This window comes from Oncorhynchus masou, unplaced genomic scaffold (assembly GCF_036934945.1).
Source record: "Oncorhynchus masou masou isolate Uvic2021 unplaced genomic scaffold, UVic_Omas_1.1 unplaced_scaffold_5946, whole genome shotgun sequence".
Taxonomy (NCBI): domain Eukaryota; kingdom Metazoa; phylum Chordata; class Actinopteri; order Salmoniformes; family Salmonidae; genus Oncorhynchus; species Oncorhynchus masou.
The window spans coordinates 3,553-15,000 of record NW_027012370.1 but is presented as its reverse complement, the minus strand read 5'-3'; the positions used below and the strand labels follow the sequence as shown (position 1 = coordinate 15,000).

General features: G+C 48.7%; 1 pseudogene; it reads left to right on the top strand.

The window, feature by feature from the left end:
- LOC135536328 (neuropeptide Y receptor type 2-like) overlaps positions 1-9,236 on the top strand; it is a 12,683-nt pseudogene extending 3,447 nt beyond the window's left edge.
- The last annotated feature ends 2,212 nt before the right edge of the window (positions 9,237-11,448 follow it).

Sequence of the window (11,448 nt, the reverse complement as noted above, 5' to 3'; positions counted from 1 at the left end):
ACACCTGGGGAGGGGGGAGAGACACCCGGAAGGGGGAGAGACACCTGAGGGGGGTGGAGACACCTGGAAGGGGGAGACACTGGAAGGGGGTGGAGACACCTGGAAGGGGGTGGAGACACCTGGGAGGGGGTGGTGGAGACACCTGGTGGGGGGTGGAGACACCTGGTGGGGGGTGGAGACACTAGGAGGGGTTGGAGACACCTGGAAGGGGGGTGGAGACACCTGGAGGGGGGTGGAGACACCTGGTGGGGGGGTGGAGACACCTGGAGGGGTTGGAGACACCTGGAAGGGGGGTGGAGACACCTGGAGGGGGGGTGGAGACACCTGGGTGGGGGGGTGGAGACACCTGGAGGGGTTGGAGACACCTGGAAGGGGGGAGGGAGACACCTGGAAGGGGGGTGGAGACACCTGGAAGGGGGGTGGAGACACCTGGAGGGGGGGTTGGAGACACCTGGAAGGGGGTGGAGACACCTGGAAGGGGGGTGGAGGCACCTGGAGGGGGTGGAGACACCTGGAAGGGGGGTGGAGGCACCTGACAGAGGGGGGGTGGAGACACCTGGGAAGGGGGTGGAGGCACCTGGAAGGGGGAGTGGAGGCACCTGGAAGGGGGTGAGGCACCTGAAGGGGGTGGAGACACCTGGAAGGGGGAGGGAGACACCTGGAAGGGGAGCGGAGGCACCTGGAAGGGGGTGGAGACACCTGGAAGGGGGTAAGAGTGCACCTGGAGGGGGTGGAGACACCTGGTGGGGGGGGTGGAGACACCTGGAAGGGGGGCGGAGGCACCTGGAAGGGGGGTGGAGACACTTGGAAGGGGGTGGAGGCACCTGGAGGGGGTTGAGACACCTGGAAGGGGGTGGAGACACCTGGTAGGGGTTGGAGACACCTGGAGTGGGGTGGAGACACCTGGTGGGGGGTGGAGACACCTGGAAGGGGGGTGGAGGCACCTGGGAAGGGGGAGTGAGACACCTGGAAGGGGGGGTGGAGGGCACCTGGAAGGGGTGGGAGACACCTGGAAGGGGGGTGGAGACACCTGGAAGGGGGGTGGAGGCACCTGGAGGGGGGGTGGAGACACCTGGAAGGGGGGTGGAGGCACCTGGAGGGGGGTGGGAGACACCTGGAAGGGGGTGGAGACACCTGGAAGGGGGTGAGGCACCTGGAGGGGGTTGGAGACACCTGGAAGGGGGTGAGGCACCTGGAGGGGGGGTTGGAGACACCTGGAAGGGGGGTGGAGACACCTGGAAGGGGGGTGGAGGCACCTGGAGGGGGGCTGAGGACACCTGGAAGGGGGGTGGAGGCACCTGGAGGGGGGTGAGACACCTGGAAGGGGGGTGGAGGCACCTGGAGGGGGGTTGGAGACACCTGGAAGGGGGGTGGAGGCACCTGGAGGGGGGTTGGAGGCACCTGGAAGGGGGCAGGAGACACCTGGAAGGGGGTGGAGGCACCTGAAGGGGGGGTTGGAGACACCTGGAAGGGGGGTGGAGGCACCTGGAGGGGGGGTTGGAGACACCTGGAAGGGGGTGGAGGCACCTGGAAGGGGGGTGGAGACAAGAACAAAGACAGGTGAAACCGATGACAGATGTTCAGTACCAAGAAAAAAAGAGTGTTTAAGAGTGAAAACAAGTTTAAACATGTTCAGTACCAAGAACAAAGAGTGTTGAATAGTGAAAACAAGTTTAAACATGTTCAGTACCAAAGAACAATGTTTTTGTAGAAATTGTCCAGGGGGTTCAAGTCACCAGTCTCCTCAAATGGGGCGGCAGGGTAGCCTAGTGGTTAGAGTGGAGGGGCGGCAGGGTAGCCTAGTGGTTAGAGTGGAGGGGCGGCAGGGTAGCCTAGTGGTTAGAGTGGAGGGGCGCAGGGTAGCCTAGTGGTTAGAGTGGAGGGGGCGGCAGGGTAGCCTAGTGGTTAGATTGGGAGGGGCGGCAGGGTAGCCTAGTTGTTAGAATGGAGGGGCGGCAGGGTAGCCTAGTGGTTAGAGTGGAGGGGTGGCAGGGTAGCCTAGTGGTTAGAGGAGGGGCGGCAGGGTAGCCTAGTGGTTAGAGCATAGCCTAGTGGTTAGAGCGCTGGACCAGTAACATACCCCGAGCTGACAAGGTACAAATCTGTCGTTCTGCCCCTGAACAGGCAGTTAACCCACTGTTCCCAGGCCGTCATTGAAAATAAGAATTTGTTCTTAACTGACTTGCCTGGTTAAATAAAGGAAAAAATAAAAAATGATGTCAGTCAGTCTCTGCAGGTTTGGTGCAGCGCTCCAGTTTAGGCCAAATTACAGATGTCAGATACGACAGCATGAGCAATGTCAACCATCGCTTGTCAACCCGTTGGTCGGCTCCTTGACCCAAAAGCCCATTGTCTTAAATCAGTTGACTTTTCACGTCTTCTTTCTGTCATGTCATGTGCTGAGGCTAACCTTGTGTCTAACCCCAGTCTCTGTCATGGTTAGTTAAGGTGTCGAACATCTCTCTCTCTCTTGTCTCTTATATCACTGTTCATTTCTCACTTCTCACTCTGGTCTATGTTAAGAATTGTTGTCAAAGCAATGTACAGTATATGCAGTATTACATAAAATAACAATATGTTTGAGCAAAAATAGTATTATGTACAGTCCCAGTGAAACGTTTAGACAAACCTACTAAATTTATTTAAAAAAAATGTTTTTTGTTCCTTTATTTTCTACATTGTAGAATAATAGTGAAGACATCAAAACTATGAAACAACACAACATGGAATCATGTAGTAACCCCCAAAAAAGTGTTAAACAAATCAAAATATATATATTTTTTATATTTAAGGATTCTTCAATGTAGTCTTGTTGACAGCTTTGCATGCCTCTTGTCTATCACGCATGTTCTTCAACAGGACAATGACCCAAAACACACCTCCAGGCTGTGTAAAGGGCTCAAATATATTTAGATTTGTTCAACACTTTTTTGGGTTACTACATGATTCCGTATGAGTTATTTCATAGTTTTAATGTATTCTCTATTATTCTAAAAATAGTTTTAAAAAAATAAGAAAAACCTTTGAATGAGTAGGTGTGTCCAAACTTTTGACTGGTGCTGTATATTAACAAAAACAATTATACATGGAAACATTTTATTTTTTGTATATTTTATTTAACCTTTATTTAACTAGGCAAGTCCTTTTAGGGTTACCTGTCAATCAATCCGTCAGACTGAATGATTGACTGGCTGGCTAACCTGTCTCTCTCTCTGCATCTCTTTATCTCTTTATCTATCTATCTATCTATCTATCTATCTATCTCTCTCTTTGTCTGTCTGTCTGTCTGTCTGTCTGTCTGTCTGTCTGTCTGTCTGTCTGTCTGTCTGTCTGTCTGTCTGTCTGTTTGTCTCCAACCCTTCCCCTCTCTCTCTCTAGCTGACCTCCTGGTGAATACATTATGTCTCCCCTTCACGTTGGTCTATACTCTGCTCGGGGAGTGGAAGTTTGGCCAGCTGCTTTGTTTCCTGCTTCCCTATGCACAGGGATTGGCTGTCCACGTATCCACGGTGACGCTCAACGTCATAGCCCTCGATAGACACAGGTGAGACTTCATCAAGGTTCATTTATTAATTGCTTGATTAGTTTATTCATTCATTGACTGAAATGAGTTATTGATTGACTGACTAACTGACTGATTGACTGGCTGACTGACTGATTGATTGGCTGGCTGACGTGTTATTTCTTACATTAGTACCCCAGGTCATCTTAGGTTTCATTACATACAGCCGAGAAGAACTACTGTATATAAGATCAGCGTCAACTCACCATCAGTACGACCAAGAATATGTTTTTCGCAACGCGGATCCTGTGTTCTGCCTTACAAACAAGACAACGGAATGGATCGCATGCAGCGACCCCAAAAAACGACTCCGAAAAAGAGGGAAACGTGGCGGTATTCTGGTCAGACTACGGAGACGGGCACATCGTGCCCCACTTCCTAGCATTCTTCTTGCCAATGTCCAGTCTCTTGACAACAAGGTTGATGAAATCCGAGCAAGGGTAGCATTCCAGAGGGACATCAGAGACTGTAACGTTCTTTGCTTCACGGAAACATGGCTCACTGGAGAGATGCTCTCGGATGCGGTGCAGCCAACGGGTTTCTCCACGCATCGCGCCGACAGAAACAAACACCTTTCTGGTAAGAAGAGGGGTGGGGGTGTATGCCTTATGGCTAACGAGGCATGGTGCGATGAAAGAAACATACAGGAACTCAAATCCTTCTGTTCACCTGATTTAGAATTCCTCACAATCAAATGTAGACCGCATTATCTACCAAGAGAATTCTCTTCGATTATAATCACAGCCGTATATATTCACCCCCAAGCAGACACATCGATGGCTCTGAACGAACTTTATTTAACACTTTGCAAACTGGAAACCATTTATCCGGAGACTGCATTCATCGTTGTTGGGGATTTTAACAAGGCTAATCTGAAAACAAGACTCCCTAAATTTTATCAGCATATCGATTGCGCAACCAGGGAGGAAAACCTTGGATCACTGTTACTCTAACTTCCATGACGCATATAAGGCCCTGCCCTGCCCCCCTTTCGAAAAGCTGACCACTGACTACTATGATACTCCCTGCCTACAGACAAAGCTAAAAAAGAAGCTCCCACGCTGAGGTCTGTCCAACGCTGGTCCGACTACAAGCTGACTCCACACTCCAAGACTGCTTCCATCACGTGGACTGGGATATGTTTCAGACAGGCCAAATAACAACATTGACGAATACGCTGATTCGGTGTGCGAGTTCATTAGAACGTGCGTTGAAGATGTCGTTCCCATAGCAACGATTAAAACATTCCCTAACCAGAAACCTCGGATTGATGGCAGCATTCTAGGAAATCAAAGCGCTAACCACTGCTTTCAATCAGGGCAAGGTGTCTGGTAACATGACTGAATACAAACAATGCAGCTATTCCTCCGTAAAGCTATCAAACAAGCTAAGCGTCAGTACAGGAGACAAAGTAGAATCCCAATTCAACGGCTCAGACACAAGAGGCATGTGGCAGGGTCTACAGTCAATCACGGACTACAGGAAGAAACCCAGCCCAGTCACGGACCAGGATGTCTTGCTCCCAGGCAGACTAAATAACTTTTTTGCCCGCTTTGAGGACAATACAGTGCCACTGACACTGCCTGCAACGGAAAAATGCGGTCTCTCCTTCACTGCAGCCGAGGTGAGTAAAACATTTAAACGTGTTAACCCTCGCAAGGCTGCAGGCCCAGACGGCATCCCCAGCCGCGCCCTCAGAGCATGCGCAGACCAGCTGGCTGGTGTGTTTACGGACATATTCAATCAATCCCTATACCAGTCTGCTGTTCCCACATGCTTCAAGAGGGCCACCATTGTTCCTGTTCCCAAGAAAGCTAAGGTAACTGAGCTAAACGACTACCGCCCCGTAGCACTCACTTCCGTCATCATGAAGTGCTTTGAGAGACTAGTCAAGGACCATATCACCTCCACCCTACCTGACACCCTAGACCCACTCCAATTTGCTTACCGCTCAAATAGGTCCACAGACGATGCAATCTCAACCACACTGCACACTGCCCTAACCCATCTGGACAAGAGGAATACCTATGTGAGAATGCTGTTCATCGACTACAGCTCGGCATTCAACACCATAGTACCCTCCAAGCTCGTCATCAAGCTCGAGACCCTGGGTCTCGACCCCGCCCTGTGCAACTGGGTACTGACTTCCTGACGGGCCGCCCCCAGGTGGTGAGGGTAGGTAACAACATCTCCTCCCCGCTGATCCTCAACACTGGGGCCCCACAAGGGTGCGTTCTGAGCCCTCTCCTGTACTCCCTGTTCACCCACGACTGCGTGGCCACGCACGCCTCCAACTCAATCATCAAGTTTGCGGACGACACAACAGTGGTAGGCTTGATTACCAACAACGACGAGACGGCCTACAGGGAGGAGGTGAGGGCTCCTCGGAGTGTGGTGTCAGGAAAATAACCTCACACTCAACGTCAACAAAACTAAGGAGATGATTGTGGACTTCAGGAAACAGCAGAGGGAACACCCCCTATCCACATCGATGGAACAGTAGTGGAGAGAGTAGCAAGTTTTAAGTTCCTCGGCATACACATCACAGACAAACTGAATTGGTCCACTCACACAGACAGCATCGTGAAGAAGGCGCAGCAGCGCCTCTTCAACCTCAGGAGGCTGAAGAAATTCGGCTTGTCACCAAAAGCACTCACAAACTTCTACAGATGCACAATCGAGAGCATCCTGGCGGGCTGTATCACCGCCTGGTACGGCAACTGCTCCGCCCTCAACCGTAAGGCTCTCCAGAGGGTAGTGAGGTCTGCACAACGCATCACCGGGGACAAACTACCTGCCCTCCAGGACACCTACACCACCCGATGTTACAGGAAGGCCATAAAGATCATCAAGGACATCAACCACCCGAGCCACTGCCTGTTCACCCCGCTATCATCCAGAAGGCGAGGTCAGTACAGGTGCATCAAAGCTGGGACTGAGAGACTGAAAAACAGCTTCTATCTCAAGGCCATCAGACTGTTAAACAGCCACCACTAACATTGAGTGGCTGCTGCCAACACACTGACACTGACTCAACTCCAGCCACTTTAATAATGGGAATTGAATGGGAAATGATGTAAATATATCACTAGCCACTTTAAACAATGCTACCTTATATAATGTTACTTACCCTACATTATTCATCTCATATGCATACGTATATACTGTACTCTATATCATCGACTGCATCCTTATGTAATACATGTATCACTAGCCACTTTAACTATGCCACTTTGTTTACATACTCATCTCATATGTATATACTGTACTCGATACCATCTACTGTATCTTGCCTATGCTGCTCTGTACCATCACTCATTCATATATCCTTATGTACATATTCTTTATCCCCTTACACTGTGTATAAGACATTAGTTTAGGAATTGTTAGTTAGATTACTTGTTGGTTATTACTGCATTGTCGGAACTAGAAGCACAAGCATTTCGCTACACTCGCATTAACATCTGCTAACCATGTGTATGTGACAAATAAATTTGATTTGATTTTTGATTTGATTTGATTTTGATTTGCTGGCTGACTGATTGACTGTCTGATTGACTGGCTGGCTGACTGATTGCCTGGCTGGCTGACTGATTGTCTGGCTGATTGTTTGACTGGCTGGCTGATTGACTGGCTGGGTGATGGATTGATTGATTGACTGGGTGATTGACTGGCTGGCTGACTGATTGGTTGATTGATTGATTGACAGGTGTATAGTGTACCACCTGGAGACCAGGATGAGAAAGGATGTGTGTTTCGGGGTGATTGCCGCCACATGGGTACTGAGTGCGGTGCTGGCCAGTCCACTAGCTATCTTCAGAGAGTATGGTACCTTCAATCTGGCTCCAGGACAGTTTATACAGGTAGGTCTCACTCACAAACACACACACACACACACACACACACACACACACCCTAACCCTCTCTCCTCTTCTCCAGGTGTGTACAGAGAAGTGGCCGGGCAGCTCGACAGACGGGACAGTCTATTCCATTCTCCATGCTCCTCCTCCAGTACGTTCTCCCTCTAGCCGTCATCTCCTTTGCCTACGCTCGTATCTGGTCCAAGCTCCGTTCCCACATGTCCCCCGCAGGCCGCAATGACCGCCACCGCCGCCGACGCAAAACCACCAAGATGCTGGTGACCATGGTCGTGGTGTTCGGCGGTCAGCTGGCTGCCGTTCCACGCTTTCAATTGGCCACGGATATCGACAGCTCCGTCTTGGACATGAGGGATTTTAGACTGCTGTGCACGCTGTTCCACGTGGTGGCCATGTAGCTCAACGTTCGCCAACCCTTTGCTCTACGGGTGGATGAACAGCAACTATCGCACCGCGTTCACGACCGTGTTCCGCTGTGACCAGAGAATGGATAGTGTGCATCCGAAGGGAGGAAGAGATGGAGGAGGAGGAAGAGATGGAGGAGGAGGAAGAGATGGAGGAGGAGGAAGAGATGGAGGAGGGAAGGCAGGAGGTGAAGAAGAAGGATTGAAAGAGGGAGGAGGAGGAGGAGGAGGAGGAGGAGGAGGAGGAGGAGGAGGGACGAAGATGGACCTAGAGGCCCAGGACGTTGTGACGAACCATCTCAATGCTACAGACCTCTGAAACAGAAGATAGAGAGTAGGAGAGAGAGAAGAAGATGAAGAGGGAGTGAAGGAGAAAGGAGTGAGATGGAGAGAGAGAAGAAGATGAAGAGGGAGTGAAGGAGAAGGAGTGAGAGATGGAGAGAGAGAAGAAGATGAAGAGGGAGTGAAGGAGAAAGGAGTGAGAGATGGAGAGAGAGAAGAAGATGAAGAGGGAGTGAAGGAGAAAGGAGTGAGAGATGGAGAGAGAGAAGAAGATGAAGAGGGAGTGAAGGAGAAAGGAGTGAGAGATGGAGAGAGAGAAGAAGATGAAGAGGGAGTGAAGGAGAAAGGAGTGAGAGATGGAGAGAGAGAAGAAGATGAAGAGGGAGTGAAGGAGAAAGGAGTGAGAGATGGAGAGAGAGAAGAAGATGAAGAGGGAGTGAAGGAGAAAGGAGTGAGAGATGGAGAGAGAGAAGAAGATGAAGAGGGAGTGAAGGAGAAAGGAGTGAGAGATGGAGAGAGAGAAGAAGATGAAGAGGGAGTGAAGGAGAAAGGAGTGAGAGATGGAGAGAGAGAAAGAAATAGATCGTAAGAGGGTAGGGAAGAGAAGAGAGAAAATCACTGAGATGGGAGAAAGGAAGGCTAGAGAGAATAATTGCATCTGTGAAAGAACACATAAGATGAGGGTGAGCGAGAGCGAGAGACAGAGATAGAGAGATTAAACCACTGCTTCCGGAACACATAAATGAAGAGAAGATATCAGAGATGGGATGAAGCAAAAAAATACAACAAAGATGACAGAGAGAAAAAAAACAATGACAAAGGAGCTTAAATTCTAACCAGTTTAGTTTGTTCCTAAGTGGGGAACAGCAATGGGCTGGGACTGGCTGACTGGCTGGCTAGCTGGCTGGCTGGCTGACTGGCTGGCTGTGCACAGGTGAAATTTAGTCCCAAATGCCAGAATGTTTTTGGGTCGCAGCTGTACAGTTGTTTGAAAAGTTTGTTGTGTCCCAAATGGCACCTTATTCTCTATCAGAGCCCTGGTCAAGAGTAGTGCACTATATAGAGGAATGGGGTGCCGTGTGTCTGTGTGTGTCTGTGTGTCTGTGTCTGTGTGTGTGTGTGTGTGTGTGTGTGTGTGTGTGTGTGTGTGTGTGTGTGTGTGTGTGTGTGTGTGTGTGTGTGTGTGTGTGTGTGTGTGTGTGTGTGTGTGTGTGTGTTTCGGCCGCCCCTCGATGTCTTGGCATTTCTATAAGTCAATGGGTGAGATGGTGAAAATGTGAAAGGTGAAGTGATGAGTCAAAACGATAGAGAGTTCAGGAAAAAGAATGTGAGACACTGGTGTCATTAGGAAAGCATGACAAACCGTAGCATGTTGGGGAAACTGTGGCGTGACGTGGGTGCCATTTTGAGCCAAGATGGATGAAATGGAGGCAAATCATGATGTAACGTTGATGGACCGACTGAAATCCTTGATAGTACATGAATACATAATGGATACATAATATCCTGGTATTGTTTTGCAAGAACGATGCATGGTCATCAAATTTCTAATGTCATAGAATGTCATAAATTATCATAGAAAGAATGTTGACAGCTACATTTCCTAGTAGCTCCACATCGGTCTGTCTGCTGATAGAATGATGGAGAACAGTAGCTCCACATCAGTCTGTCTGCTGATAGAATGATAGAGAACAGTAGCTCCACATCAGTCTGTCTGCAGATAGAATGATGGAGAACAGTAGCTCCACATCAGTCTGTCTGCTGACAGAATGATGGAGAACAGTAGCTCCACATCAGTCTGTCTGCTGATAGAATGATGGAGAACAGTAGCTCCACATCAGTCTGTCTGCTGATAGAATGATGGAGAACAGTAGCTCCACATCAGAGTGCTGTCTGCTGATAGAATGATGGAGAACAGTAGCTCCACATCAGTATGTCTGCTGATAGAATGATGGAGAACAGTAGCTCCACGTCAGTCTGTCTGCTGATAGAATGATAGACAACAGTAGCTCCACATCAGTCTGTCTGCTGATAGAATGATGGAGAACAGTAGCTCCACGTCAGTCTGTCTGCTGATAGAATGATAGACAACAGTAGCTCCACATCAGTCTGTCTGCTGATAGAATGATGGAGAACAGTAGCTCCACATCAGAGTGCTGTCTGCTGATAGGATGATGGAGAACAGTAGCTCCACACCAGTCTGTCTGCTGATAGGCTAATGGAGAACAGTAGCTCCACATCAGAGTGCTGTCTGCTGATAGAATGATGGAGAACAGTAGCTCCACATCAGTCTGTCTGCTGATAGAATGATGGAGAACAGTAGCTCCACATCAGTCTGTCTGCTGATAGAATGATGGAGAACAGTAGCTCCACATCAGTCTGTCTGCTGATAGAATGATGGAGAACATTAGCTACACATCAGTCTGTCTGCTGATAGAATGATGGAGAACAGTAGCTCCACATCAGTCTGTCTGCTGATTGGATGATGGAGAACAGTAGCTCCATAATGCCCGTTCGTGAATTCTCATCCGAGTGGAGAAGTGCAACTGAAGCACAAAATTAGTCTGATGTCGAGAAGAAATTAGAATAAGAAGCATTTTACATTTTTGCGTTTACAAAACACAGCAAGATATTTCTTACAGGACAATCATTTGAAAGTAAAACTTTATTTTATCAAAATGTTGTTTTTTCTTGGTAGAAATGCCTTCTGGAACATGTGAACTTTCATGTGCCTTAATAACAAACTTGTATGCCATCTGTACATACAAATACAATAGTTAAATTACGAGCCGAGTTGGTTTAGCCGTGGAAAAAGTAAGGAACCTTGCCACTAGCCATGATTGGCTGAGATAATGGGTGGGCTGGACATGCCGAGAGATGAGCTCGATTGGTCTGCCTTGTTAGGTTTTTGTCTATAAGATGAGCTGGTCAGTATGGCTGGGTAACGCAGCTTTTTTGAAAGATATCACGCTGTAGAACTGCAAAAGTGTTGCTCTCTACTTTCTGTAGAACAGAGTTTTGAAATCAGTAGAATTATATGACTGCCAAGGAGATGGAGAACGTTTCTGGCGTTTGATTGTAAATCTGAGGGAGTTGAAAAGAGAACACACTGAAGGCTGTTGCATAAAACACCTGTCTTCGGATTACATCTTCAAACTAAGGGCAACCGTGACAGAGAGGGGAGGAACGTCCATTCATGTATACGGGTAAAATAATCTAGCTAGCTACATTTTCAGATATTACACGTTTCAAATTTTGTCAGAAAGTCGTTTCATTTCAAGTTAAAGCGTACTGTTAGCTAACGATCTGTGTTGTTATAATT